The 14,884-nt window shown below is 39.0% G+C and overlaps 1 protein-coding gene across 7 annotated transcripts in view; it reads left to right on the top strand.

The window, feature by feature from the left end:
* Positions 1-14,884, top strand: part of SETD3 (SET domain containing 3, actin N3(tau)-histidine methyltransferase) — a 60,423-nt gene that overhangs the window by 3,041 nt on the left and 42,498 nt on the right. For 2 of the 7 annotated variants that reach the window (XM_088058210.1, XM_088058209.1), the window contains exon 1: positions 765-919. The exons of 4 other annotated variants lie outside the window; for them this stretch is intronic. The gene's annotated coding sequence lies outside the window, so the exon portion shown is untranslated. Of the gene's footprint in view, positions 1-764; positions 920-14,884 lie in introns of those variants that run through there. One more of the 7 variants, XM_088058211.1, reaches the window with a different exon arrangement.

Raw genomic sequence — 14,884 nt, 5'->3', positions numbered from 1 at the left:
TTAGTAGCTTCTTTTGATATTATTCTGTAGACTGGCTTCTTCCCAGTATCACAGTAGCATTTATATACCATCATTGTTTCCTTAACCTTACAGTGTAATGAGATTAGCTGTTTGTTCTTTTCAGAGTGGATGTATGCAGTGCATACGGCAGTGGTTTAGTCTTTCCTCTTTTCCAGATGCTTTAGGCTTATGCTCATGGTTGACAAACCTGTGGTGGTACAGCTTTTTGTAATAAAGGAAATTATTTGATTCTAACCATCTTTTGCCAGATAACTTGGTAGAGACACTTCAGCTTCCTAGATTTAGCTTTAGATGACTAATAATGTTTTTAACTTAGACTGTTATGTAAAATATGAGAAAGAATGTCTCAAAACTAGAAGTACAGCAGGAATTCTTCATTGCTCCATAAAAATGGTCCATTAGTGTTGTCTGGCCTTCGTCTTGTGTATTTGGAGCTGGGCTTATGTTTGTAGCAATTAAGAGGTGATTTCATGCCCAAGTGTATTTTAACATTACTTTGAATTTTTGGTCTTGCCCTTCCTCTGCTTTAACCTTCTTTGCTCTCTTTTTCTGTTTTTAGCTGCTCTGCCCTACATTGTCTTTTGCTTGCATCTCTTCTAACAAATGACTATTCCAGTTGCTGCTCCTATCCCTGCCCTTCCTTTACCACTTTCCATACTGTTCAGGAAGTCTGTTAATCCTTTTTCTTTCTTTGAAATAAGGAAGAATTAGAGCTGTATTCTTTCATTTCAGTTCTGGGTTCTGTGACCAGGCCAGAGCAGCAGACCTGTCACTGCAGGAGGATTCCACCTGTATGTCTAACCTGGGCTGAATCATGCAGAGATGTGAATGACTGTGCTTGAGATCAGTTTTATCTCCAGTACTGGTGTATACAGGCTCTGAAGTTGGCCACATGTAGGTAATACATAAAGCAGAAATAAGGGAAAAGACATGTTTCTGGAATCAAAATGCAACTTGAGAGATAACATTTTACTTTTCAGAAGGATTTTCTGAGTCTGTTAAAGCCTGATGTTGAAGTCTCTTTTGTACTGGGGGATGACAGATTAGTTGGCTTATTTTATTCTTGAGTATATTCCCAAAATCTCCCAAAGAATTGGCTAACCTGTTCTGGAAGTGTCTACAGCAGTGTTTGAACACATGGTTTTCAACAAGTGTTTTAATGTAGGCCAAAATTGTTTTTGTAATTGAAGATACACTGTAAAGTCTGTCAGTTCTATTCAGTTGCTTTTTTATTGTTTCTATTAAGAGTGTGATTACCTGCACCAAAAGGAGGGGGGTCAATCTCTGGGGCTCTTGTGTTAGCTATCTGATTCTAGCCTTTTGCATGCAGATCAGTTTGTAGCTTGTCTTTTTTATGTTTGTAGGTATTTTAGAATATGGTAAATAATGATGGAATCATCTCAATAAAACTAAGTCTGTTACAAAGGGTGCTTGTATTTCTTAGTTTATTTTGTTTTGTCTTTAATGCTTTATAGCACTATTGCCTAAAGTTTTCATGTAGTGTTTCAGCAGAGTAGGAAAAATATGTGATGTGTGGATTTCTACTTCTGTGGAACCTGTATTGCTGGTACAGAACTTCCCATATGCTGGGTCTTGCCTGGTGTGCCCATTCTCATGCTAAGCTAAGGGAAGATGAGTTACTTTGTGGGAAGGTGTTGGTGCCAACAAAGCATGAGGTCCAGGCTGTTTCCTGCCCTTGACAGGTGCTGTGGGGGTTGTCTTTGTGGCCACTGTTGGAGGTGCTTCACTGTCTTTATTTGATGATAGTTTATAGATGCAGCCACATAATAACTTCAAGAACTGAGAAGAGATTTTGCATTTAAGAACTTCTGTGTTGAAATATTTCTGACAAGGACTTCTGAAAGATCTCATTTTACAAGTTTGCCTCTAGGTAATTCAAATGAACAGTGTCTTGATGTTTGCAAATATATAATTTGTGGGACTGTATGTCTATTTTGTCCCACTGCTCAAGTCATCAGTGAGGATGATAAGCAGTGTTAGTCCCAGTACTAATCCCTGGGGTATGCTGGTGTGACCGGTTTCCAGCTGAACTTTGTGCCATTCACCACAACCTCTTCAATCCAGCAGTGCAGCCGGTTTTCAGTCCACCTCACTGTCCACTGCTTTACTTGGTAGCTCATCAGCTTGTCAGTGTATGTGATGGTAGGTGTTGTTAAAAGCCTTACCAATGTAAGATGAGCAGCATCCACTGCTCTCCCATCAGGGTTACTTGCTTCAACAGCTTCCCTCCACTCAGCCCTGGTGAGACCACATCTGGAGTGTAGTGTCCAGTTCTGAGCTCCCCAGTATGAGGTGGAGTACTGAAGAGAGGACAGTGGAGGGGCCACTAAGATGATTAAGGGATTTTCCTCATCTGAAGAAAGGCTGGGAGAGGTGACACTGCTCAGCCTGGAGAAAAGAAGGCTCAGCAGGATCTTCTCAGTGTGTACAAATACCTGAAGGGAAAGTGCAAAGAAAGCACATTTTTGAGGGTGTCCAGTGACAAGAAGTAATAGGCACAAACTGCAACAGAAGATGTTCTCTCTGAGCATCTGGAAATACTTTTTTACTGTGAAGGTAACTGAGCACTGTTTGGAGACTGAGTCTCCATTCTTTGAGATATTTAAAAGCTGTCTGGACATGGTTCTGGGCAGCTGGCTCTAGGTGACACTGCCTGAGCAGAGGGATTGAACAAGTCAGTCTCCAGTGGTCCCTTTCCGTGCGAGATTTATTTTTTTTTTAAGTTTGTTTAAATGTTTGTATTCTCAATCCTATTTCAGGTAAGGTAAGTCTTCCTTACATTAGATCTCAGGCCCTAGGATTCCTGAAGGCAAGTCTTGTCATGGAAGAAGACATGCAGTACCAGTCTTTTTTCTGTGTCCTTCATCATCAGGTTTCCTGGCCCCATTCAGCATCAGGCCCACACCTTGCCACATCTCCTCTTCCTTTAGCTCCTGATGCACCTGTATCTTACTTCTTGTATTTTGTCCCTTGCCAGATTCAGTTCAGATGGGGTTTAGCTTTCCTGTCCCCACCCTTGCATGCTCAAACAGTACCTTGTTTTCTCCTCCGTAGACTGGCCATGCTTTCATCTCTTCTGTTTCTTTCTTTGAGTTTTGTCAGGAGTTTCTTGTCCATTGATGCAGACCTGCCACGTTCACTTAACATCCTGCACATAGGGGTGGAGCATTCGTGAGCTTAGAAGAAGTGATCATTGAAAGTCTCACTTCTTAAGATCTTCATAATGATGGAGTAGTAGCAAATAGCTTTATTTCCTTCCTTCAGTTTTCAATTGTGTGCTCTTAGAAGAAGTGAAAGTAGTAGGGCCGCTAGAGCATATTTTGTGGAACCATGAACAGATGCCTGAGTTAACAAACACTTCTGCATCAATCTCTAGTTCCAGGCAGCTATATAAGATTTGTTTTAGCATTCACTGTTACTCTTTTGCCCTCTAAATGCAACAGAATATAATTTATAATTTTCAAAAGTAGGTGTTAGGCATAGAAGTGCTTTTGTTACATTTTTGATACCTGTACAGACAGCGTTGCAGGGTTTGTTAAAATGGTTCTGTTTTACTGCATTGGTAGTCACTACTCCTTAGTCTGGTTTTAACATTTGTTTTTCCAGAGTTTCTCTGGGATATGATGAATTGTCAACAATATGCTCTTCCGTTCTTTTGATGGAATGGGACAGAGACTGAGATCAATGTTCATAAAGTTGGTTTTCTTCTTCAAAACCAGTGATAAATGCTCAGATCTTCCAGTCTAAGCTGGTTCTCTGCACCTACTTACATATTTATTAATTCAGTTTTGTTAGTTGAACCCTTGCTACAAAAGCATTTCTTTAATGTGTCTGCATAGTTTCTTTCTTGTTGAATACGTTACTCAGAAATTGCTACTGGCCTGTATCTAGAAGTCTGTGACCCATTTGCCCAGAGCTTTGTTTTTTGCATCAACAAAACTGACTTTTCAAAATAGTACTCACGACCTTCTGGATCAGTCTCTACTGTACAGTCCATGCTATCTGGATGGTCTGTGAGCTTCCAAGTGGCATGGCTAGAGCTGCTGAGATTCAGGGAACTGACACATTTCAACAGGCTTATTGTGGAACTCCAGCTCTAACCTCTGTAAGCCAGCAGCCATTCTGTAACTACTACTGCTCACTTTGGAGGGTAACTGCCTGTGTTTGGATATTCCTGGTATGTCTTCTTGTTTGGAGGCTGCCATTGAGATATATATATATATATGTCTGTGTGTATGTATCTATGATCTTGCACTGAATAATCCTTTCTTTGCAGACTGCCTTTTTCAGATGAAGTGGATTTTAGCAGGAAGATCATGAGCTGTGTATGGATAAATTTCTTTGCTTAAGGAACTTTGCATGCTGGACTTGTATTTTTAGACTTGCAGAAAGGAATAGGGGTTGGCTGGTGAAGAAAGAAATGGCTGGTTATGTTGGATGACCACCTACAATGTGTAATCTTCCCCTTTGCTAAGCAGAGTTGCATTGATAGCATATTAATATATTAACTCTACTTAAAATAGAGAAGCATCCATTCCCTCTGGAGTATGCTGCACCTGATTCTGTCAGTCAGAAGCGAGTAAAATGGATGTTGTCAGACCAATTTGAGAAGCCCTGTGTGCTGATATGTGAGTACACTATAGAACTGTAAGACTTGGAGTTGCATAAAATGCTTGTTGGGTTTTCATATGGTTGTCAAACTCAGACTGTATCTGCTCTCTGCCCTTATTTCCAAAAGGCAGCATTCAAGCAGTTATTTGTTCACAGCTGATGCTTGGGAACAGTGAGCTCTGTAAGGGCTCATGGAATTACCATTTTTGCATTTGTCAATGCCCTATTTGAAAATAGAATTCCTGTTTTCAAGACAATGACAGATAATATGATTTCCTTCTGTCACTGTAGGATGCCTGGCTTCTACAGCCTGTGTCTCAGGCTTACTGAGACTTTGAATCTGTGAATGTAAAAAACTGTCCTGTTGCACTTTGAGTTTGGGCATTTAGAAGAAAAAAATGAATAGACTAATACAAAAATTGCTTTCTCTATTCTATGATGTCTGAGAGTTGGTCTCTAAGTGGTTTAGAGGTTTAGTGTAAAGTTTCATATAATGATATGAACAGCCAAAAGCTTTGAAAATTCTAGTAAACAGTGATTGTAGTCTTAAAGGTATGGTCTATACCTAGTTTGGAAAGTTAGTATAATGATGCCTGTCTTATTGTTTGCAATGGGGTTTTACTGTAGCACTCCAAGACAGCAAAATTCTATGCAACTTTGACGAATATTTTATCTTCTGTAAAGATAAAGTTGTATCATTTTCAATAAAACTCTCAAATGGTAGATCAGGTTAAGAACAAAAAGCTGGTTTGAGCACATTTCTGCAGACTTCTGTCCTGACCATATATGACATGCTGGCCTAAGGCCTGGGACATGAGCAGTCTAGTTTTGGAAAGTATTGCTGCTCCCAGAATGCATTTTTCTCTGGTGGATAGAGATTTGCCAGTGTCACTAGCGGCAAGATATCAGGTGCAACTTTGCTGCAACAGCCATGGTGTATGTATTCAGTTCTGTCCTTTGTGTCTCTCAGGAAGAATTACTCGGTGTGAGTAGAAGCCATGTCTATCTATTTACAAATTTTCCAGACTTGTACATACATAATGGTTCTATTTGTGGTAGCAGGAAACTCAGCCACAAGAACTGGGAATCATAACACTAACAGACAGTCTTGTCTGGAGTCATGCTGCCGTTTTATCCCTTATTTGAGATTATATTCAGTAAGAACAAATTTTCTTTTTGGCCTGATGGATATACGTATCATCTTTCAAGTGTTGCAGGTGTGACTTTTTGGTTAATGCAATGTCTGTTCATGGTCCTTTATGGCTGAAGGAGACCTGGTGGTGTTGCTGGCGAGGGACACGGGGCTGTGGCTGTGACAGCAGGCCCTGAGGCTGCTGCTTAGATTGGGTTCCTGCTGTAGCACGGGAAGCCTTGCTTGTCTCAGATAAGATGGAAGGTGCAGGGTCTGCAGGAGCCTGGGACTGTTGAAAGTCCTAACTGCTGGAATCTGGCACAAGTGGATTATCTTTGCTGGCTGTGCAGGAATGAGATAGGCCCAGGACACTTGGAAGGAAGTACTTAGAAATAAAAACATTGAAATCTCAGTTTGGAGGGGTCAGAGGTGAGACAGGCTCAGGCTTCCTAGAGGTTTGTAGGAAGACTGTAGAAATCTTCAGCTCTTTATCTGAACATTTTGAAATACTGCTTGTAGGGTCTGGTCAATCTACTCTCTGATTCAGTGCATGGCTGGGTGTCAGAGGGATAGGTTGATGAAATGACATGGGGTGTGCACCAAATTAAAGCAGGACAGGAGAACAGATTCTCAGCAGACATGTTAACAGTTTATTAGTATACTAGAGGCAGTTACCTTGTGAAAACATGCTGCTCAATCTTTCTGCCTTAATACAGAGAGGAGAGTTTTGTTCAGAAAGTTATATGTCCTTCCTAGGTATTTTAGAACTGGAGTGGGCAATGTACTTACTCTGTAGTGTGTGTGCTAAAATAAATGTTTAAAATATGTCTGCTTTAGCTTGTTGTCACCTGCGAGCATACACAAAAAAAAAAAAAAGTGCTGCCCAGCAGTTCCCCTATCATTCTTCTAAATTGTGAGGATTAAAATTCTGAGAAGATTGTGGCAGTTTACAGTACCTTATAGTCTATACATTTTATTACTTTATCAAACAGAAAGCTCAGGGATGAAGCTAAGTAACACTTAATACTGCTGTGTCTTTCTTGTTCCTTAGAGCTCAGTAAATGTGTATGTTAAAAGCTTCTTTATTTCAAACCTCTGCAGAGTTTGAGTAAACATGGAGGTGACTGTAAGGTCTCAAGTTGCCAACTATGAATGCCAGAAGGTATGAAGTGGCTTGAAATAATAAGCTGATTAATTTTCAAGGTCTAGAATAAAAAGATCAGAAAACTGCCAGTCTTTCACCTGAAACTTCTACACACCTTCTGGAATAATCACCATTTTAACTACTAGCTAGGGAGTGGGCTTAAGGCAAGTGGGTTTGGAAGACTTTCTGACAGTTGTTAAGCCCTCAATTACATCACTTATCAGGCATTCATAACAGAAACTTAGGTTTTTTTCCATGTGCATAGCTCTTAAATGTTGTCAGTAGTTCCTCTCCCAACTGTCAGATAGTACTCTTGGAATTTAGAAAAAAGGAGTTCTTGGTCTGCCCCAGGTGGTTTGAGGACACTAAAATTGCAGTGAATTGAAGTGTAATCGTAACTGGGCTTGAGGGCTGTGATCCCTTCTCTAAGGGTTTGCCAGCAAAAGAAGCAGCTCTGTAATAAATGTATTGGTAAAATGTTTCTTTTAAGCTATTAAGGAGTGTCCCCAGAGTATTTCTTTATCAATTGAATTGCAGTAAATCTGTGCACTGCTAGTGTATACACTGGCAGCCATTGTCCGACCTTGCTATATAACAAAGCACTCAACTCTCCTTGAACTTCACATGGAATGAATATATATGGAATGAATGACAGTAATGCTCTTTCACTATTTCCACAAATGAGCAGTGATAAATTTTTATATATATGTGTACAATGAGCTGATGTTGCTCATTGATATTGCTTCCCAGAGCAGGAAGGCAGGCCAGGTGTACCCTCTGGGTGGGTAAAAGCGCAGCACATTCTCATGGAGGTGGAGTGCCACTGCGAGCTTTTTGCCTCCATGCAACCATGATCCTATATCAACATGATCTGTCAGGTATCTTGCAGAAGTGTACAAGGCACACAGTATAATTTAACAGCAAGCCCATTAACTGGCATAACTATTCCCACATTTTGGAAAGGTTAAGAAGAGGCACACAGATACCCAGTGGAATTCTCCAAACTCGTCTTTCTGTTGTTCACAGTAGTTTCTGCTGTGGTTCCTGGCTGCAGCTTGAAAGCCCTGGGAATTCAATAAACACTTCTGGCCCATGTTTTGTTTGTTGTGGTCTGATCTTAAACTCTCCTGGTCAGGGTGAAGTGCCACCAATACCACCTCTGACTACATCTTTAAGGAATTCATCTGCTCCAGAAGCTTGATGGAACAGCTGTGCTTCATACTCAGCTAGAAAAAAATGCAGCAGTTACTTTAAAACTGCTTACAATCCCTTCTTTGAGGACAGGGTATTCCAGGAAGCAACATGAAACTGTAGCTGAATACAGATATTTATAATTTCAAGCACAGTTTAATTGTGCAAACTTGGGTAGTGTCAATTCAGTGTCCAAATATAGATACTTAAGTAGATTTTTGTTTCCAGCAGTGGTATTGAAACATTAAGCCAATTTCAGTTGATACAAGATATGAATGTATAATGAAACTAGTTTTGAGGGCAAGAATTGCGAGTGTTGCCACATAGGCTAGAACAAGTCTTAAAGCTTGTGAAACTTGTTTTCTGCTCTGGATATCATCTTTCCTTCCTCCCCTTCATTAGACCTATTTGCAAGAGGATTTTTTGTAACTTTGTGTACATATTGCAAGGACTCTGTGGCTAGTAAGTTCTTTTCAGTAAAATATTGGTGATGTATCTGGTGTATGGTTATATGTGCATCACCTGGCTGCTTGGAGGAGTAACTTCAACAGAGAACTAGTTACATGGAAAGGTGCAAGGACTGTTGCCAGCCCTTTATAGGATGTGCTGCCTACATCAAGGCTGGAGATGTGGTTTGTCAGTATGATGGCCCTACGTAAATTACCTCATTGGAAAGGAGCAGTGTAGGAAGCAATAGTAAATCATACTGAAGTTCACTATGTGTAGAAAGCAGAGGGTAGGCAAAGGTGTTAAAGCAAAAGCTGAGCTGAGAGGAGAATTTTTCAGTGCATGGCAATAATTGCGGGCCCAATTGCTACTGGGTTGCTTGAGGGCATTCCACTTACGTGGAATTATTGTTGCAATTAAACAGTAGTCCTTGGCATTAAGTGTCTTCAGCTTTAAATCTCTTCCTTTGAGACAATCCAGTTAATTGGAATATATGTTATTGCCTAGTTATGTGTTATTTATGCTATTGACTATAATGCAATTAAAAAAAGACTTAAAGAAAATCTACACAGTAATACCCAAGAATTTTTTTTTTTGCTATTCGGCCATGCTCCCTTCCTTCTGCTCTAGCTGTTACATGAAGCAGGTCACAGTAAATATGAAGTGATATGTATCAATATGCATCAGTCTTTTTTGTGCATTCTAGAGAATTTTTTTTAAAAATGGATGGTATACATGACATACACACACACTTTTTTTTTTTTTCAGTAACACAAAAGGAGGAACGGGTTAAATTCTTATTAGTAGTTCTTTCCCTCATTTAAAGATGTGCTGCCTCTTTTTTGGTGATTGAAACTACTATGATTCTTAGTGACCAAGACAGAGCTATGTGAAATGTACATTGTGGGTTAAAAAACAATTGCCATGGAAATATATGCTTGGGTACCATCGTCCTAAAGTCCAAATTGCATGCAAGGCTTTGCCAAAATTTCAAGGTACATCAGCTGTCTTGAACAGGGACATAATATCTGCCCTTAGCTGTTCACTCTGGAGCAATGTATTGAGTGTTAGTGTTTTGTTGCACGTCTATAAGCATAGTATTGCTTAATTTTAACTTGTACCTTCATTGTCATCAGTGTGAATAATTTTTTTACTTTTGTAAAGCAGTCTGACTAAGCAAAATACAGAAAATGGCGATGGCAAGTCCTAGTTTTTGATCTCATTAGTCATTATTAATATTGAGAATTCCATGAAGACACTTGGTGAATGTTCCAGTATGGCCAAGAAATTGCTGTCTAAAATGACATGATTGTGAGCCTTGTTGGCACATTGCAATGGCAAGCAGAACAGGTTATATTGTGCCATCACAGGACCTATTTTTGAAAATCGTGGAATATTTAGATCTTTACAAAGCCATTCAAGTACAGCAAAGGTAGCACATTAGTTCGTCTTAGCATATGAACACTTTTATTTAAGCATTATGTATGTATGTATGTGCACATGATAACAGTGCCAAAGTAACTTTCTAACTTTAAGTCTTGTGTAGCTATGACATACTGGCTACTAAATATTTTGGTCCATATTAACATTTCTGTATTTGTGGTTTTGCCATTTGGGACATTTTCTTCCACTGGGAGGCTAGATCTAGACAACAACTAATCTTACTGGTTTTGTAGACTAAACTTTTTTTAGGTTTCTTTTATACATTGAGGGTGTTTCTTATAGGTTTATACGGCCATAGCAAACAGCTCTTCCAGGACAAAACATGTAAGTAGGGTTCTCAGAAACAATTAAAATGTATTTTACATCAGGGTTTATTGTAGCATATGTTAATCATGTGACTGTCTTTATGCCTTAGTAAACAGCCCATGTGAAGAATTAAGTAAAAAGATGGTCTAGCTGAAAAACATATGCTTTGCAATAACTGAATTTTTCTGAATAAGTACAGAAGCGAAAATGTTATCTAACAAAATTTTTTTAAAAATTTACTTAGTTGATGTTAGCTGTTTTTAAAGCAATGGCATACATATACTGTAATTGTACTCAAACCCATCCTATAGGAAGAGAAAGCATTCATTTGGAAGCATTAAGAACTGTGGCATACATTTCTAATGATTTTTTTTCCCAGTAAGTTCTTTTCATTAGCAAAGGCTAGAGAGACATTTTCTGTATCAGTCTTTATTTTTACCCCACTGGGGGAATAAAATTATTTTTGATCAGTTACATTTATTTAGATAATCATACTTTTCATTGTTACTGTGTCTGCTTTAGAGAACAGCAAAGCTTACAACCACTGGTGTGGTAGATTCCTTGAAGAAAAGAGATGCTTGTGAGAAGCAAGTATTCCCAGAGAGGGGAGACAGAGGTAATGGTACCTACCTCCTGAAGGAAGTAAAATCCATCTGCTAAGTGAGAAAGATGAGGAATGGTATAGGAAGGAAATAACTGAATCAAAAGGCATGGGATTTTCAAAGACTTTTTCTCAGGAAGACTGTTCTTGTTAAGAAGTGATGGTGACAACCGATTTAATTTGCTTTACCTGAGTGACAAAATGTTGTCCTATTGCAAATAGATCATGTGGTTAAATCAGGTCTTTGAAAAAAAAAAAATGAAAGTGGGTTTGTGTATGAAGTAGGAGAATAATGCCCTGGATAATTTCACAGGCCTCCTGAAGAAGGGAAGCTTACTACATTGCAGCTTGGGTTGCACGAAGCAGTGTGAACATATTGGAGAAAATCCCTGTGTCCAGCTTTTTCTCTAGGTCTCTAAGCAGCCTGTTCTTGGTTGCTGTCACTGTTACTTTTCCTCTGGTAAAAGACAGGTCAGAGGAGGAGAAAAATAAAGGAGGCTATGATAAGGATGAAAACTGTAGACTTTACAAAAACACTGAGCAGAGCAACTTCTCACTATTCCTCCAGGAGATGGTGGATGCTGTTCAGTGCAGTTCTTTGTAGATGGGAAGATACGGAGGGAATGTGCTAAGTGTTTTTCAATCAAGAAGATCGTGGAGGAAGACCTATGACTTTGAGGGGGTCTTGAGTCCAGGAAGCAGACACTAGAAAGAGAGGGGGCAATAGTAAGCAGAACTTCATAAAATGGAATTGGAAAAAAACTGCAGCATGTAACCGATATATGTGTGTTCCAAGACCTCTCTCTTCCCGCAGAGCATGCGTATCTGGAACTGTGGGTTGCTGCTGGAGATGGCTTTCTTGACTTGATGCTCAAATGAAAAGCCTAAGTAGCTGACCTATGTTTTGTATAGAATAGAGTGTTCAGATTAACTAGCAAGGAGGGACTGTTTGAGGGCTGCAAGTTGTTTTGGGAGAGCAGAAGATCCTAGGGCACTCTGTGTTAGTTGTGTTGTGCATTGGACTGATTCCAAATACAGCATCTTGCCACAAGGAGCACATGTATTAAAGCTAGCTCTTCAAGGAAATTGTGTGGGTTATGGCGAAGGGAAACATAAATTCACATTGTATTTTAAGTGGAAAAAATGTGTTTTTCTATTATTAATCTCATTGGTGCTTTCTTTAGGTCATTTTTGTCAGCATTGGCATCAGTGTTACAAAAATACTTCAGATCCTGTTTAAAAAAAATGAAAAAGGCTGCCTTGTTATTATTCCTCTATACAATCACAGAAGGTCCAGCTTCCAAAAGAGATTGCAACTTAAACAGAAGAACAGAGATATACTGGAGAAAGAAAATACACAGACAGTGAATTGCAATGACATTTGTATTTAGAACAGCTTTTGGGACAAGTTTGTAGAGGAAGTGGAAGAAAGAGGAAAAGGCGGTCATAGGAGAGGAGAATTAATAGCAAGAAGAGAAGGGGTAGAGTACATCAAAGGTGAAAGAGCTGGGGGGAAATGGATTGAATCAGTAACTAATTAGTCATTTATTTAGTGGGAACATTTAGATTAATACCTTAGGAGTGATGAGAATGTTAATGTGGTTTCCAAGTGACATGATGTAGGTGGTTTTCAGAAGAAAACAGCGTTCATTGTAAATGTATAAGCTGAATTTTTCTTAAAGATCACAGATCTCTTCCTTCGCCCACACTGTTCTTACACTTCTTGATTTCATCTATTTTCTATGAAATGTATTTATCTTTTTAGCCACAGTCATAAGATTCAAGTTTAGGAGAAAAAAACTCAACTTGATCAGTGGAAGCAAAAGATCACATTCTGTGTAAAGCTGGTCATATCAAGTGTAAAATTGTGTTCTCCTACATACAGATTGAAGAACTCCTGTCAGTTGCCTATAAGCATTAAGCTTGTCCTTTAAGACCCTGGCTTCTTAACATATGTTGATATAAAAGATGATACAATTCCCTCTCTGAAGCAGAGGGGAAAAGGACTTAGGCTAGGCAGTCAAACTAGAAAAAGAAATTTCAAGTGTCATTTGTGTGCATCCCACTCATATGTCCTCTCTTTTGATGCAGCCAAGGAACATATCCCACAGCCACCTACAATACTCACCTCTCCTTGCTCTTTGCATGGCTTGAGAATTCCCTTGTCTTCTCCTTGTCTGCCCTTGTTTACCCACATGTATCCTTCTACATATTCTAGATATGCACCCCTCTGCCATCTGTGCCCATATGTGCCAAGTAGATGCATGGAGTGGTAACTATTATGTAATAATAAGAACACAATGTAATTAGCATCTAAAAGGATCTGAATTAAAGATGATACAGTGTTAAGATACTGCATTGAAATGTACCTGGTCCTTGAAGCAAAGTTAAATTTGGAGAGGTAACTCTTGCAGTAGGAATTCCTAACTTGCTTGGTATTGTAAAAGTCTGGAAAATTTTGGGTTATTGCTCTGTAAAGTAAAAAGTAATAGCTGAAGCAAATAAGGCTTGCAAGTTTTCTCTGCTGCTCAGTTTGTCCTGCTTCACCCATCAACTTGTTGGATGTTTTCAATCAACTTTGGTGGAGTGGGAGTACTCTAACAGAACTTGGCCTGCTCGCTGGAGGAAAAGCTGTGTTGAGAACAGTTCACCTGCTTGGCCTGTTTGTCAGTTAGTGACCACGTGTGCTGGTGGTTTTGCCAATATGCACAGTTATATTGAAACCTGCAAAAGGAGACATTGCTGGCTTGTGTGGTCATGTGAGGAGGAAACAAAACAATGTGGAGTCCCAGAAGAGATGGGGAGGGTGACAGAGCACTGCAGGGATTCTGAGGCCACTGGGAAAGAAAGCGAGATAGACATCCAGAAGAAATCAGACTCCACGTACTTAGAATAATTTTTTTTAAATCATCACAGCTAAAAATTAACATAGTGTTTACTTAGTGCAATGACCATATTCACAGTTTAATAACAAAGGTTGCAAACTTGTATTTTTACCTAGTTAGAGACAGGGAGAGGTAGGTGTCTTTACAGTGCTTAATCATAGATATTTTAATTTTTTTTCCTGTCAAACCTGATTGCAACTCTATGTAGTGCTGCAGTGAAGTTTCTTGGTTGTTATGTGTATGTGAAAAGCTGGGGCGTTTGTTAATGATTAAGTGGAATTTTTTTCTGACCTATTATTTGGAAGGATCTGTATTTCATCATGCAAGCTTGGCATTGCATCCATAAGGAAATGTGGTCCTGTGATGAAGTCAAATTCTCTAATGCTATAAGTATTAGATTTCTTAAATAAAATGCTAAAGCAGTCATGTTTTGTTGTTTTTTTAAAAAAATAAAACAACAAAAATGCATTCATTTGTTGCGAGTTCTTTAGTACTTTGGGGGTTTTGTGTGGACTTCTCATGGTTATCTTCTAAAGCTGTTAGGTGAACATGCTCACTTTTTAAAGCTGCAAGTCAAGAGGAGGCGTATTTTACAGTTCATTAAAATATTATTTTTGTGTGTGATGTGGAAACTAGTTCAAAGTCTGACCCAACACAACTGCTCTTTGGTAGCAGTATTAGAGAAGGGAGATGGATCATTTACACCCTTCACTGCCAGTTTTGGCATGATTCTTTTTGTCAAGCCAGCTGATACACTATATTTGGAAATGTGGTTGTGTTCTGTATTACTAAGCTTATTCATCGTTGCTGTCAGTGTACTTGCTCTTTAGAGAATGCTTTCAGGACTTTTCAACAGCATTCATTTGAAAGAAAACATGGCACAATACTTTAAACTATTCACCAGAATACAATCAGAAAGCCAAACTCAAAAAGAAAAAATAAACCCAAATCACTTTTCCACTGAAATGTGTGCTGCTTCTTCAGAACTTTCATAAGGTTTGCGGTTCATTGGAAGGATTTTTTGTTTTGTTTCTCCCCACGTAGCACAGCTATATTTTATATATATATATATATATATATAT

This window comes from Pseudopodoces humilis, chromosome 7 (assembly GCF_049639895.1).
Source record: "Pseudopodoces humilis isolate 2021_Gansu_Grassland_sample_001 chromosome 7, ASM4963989v1, whole genome shotgun sequence".
In the NCBI taxonomy this organism is placed as follows: Eukaryota; Metazoa; Chordata; class Aves; order Passeriformes; family Paridae; genus Pseudopodoces; species Pseudopodoces humilis.
Note: the sequence above shows the minus strand (reverse complement) of the source record. Positions and strands in the feature narration are given on the sequence as shown.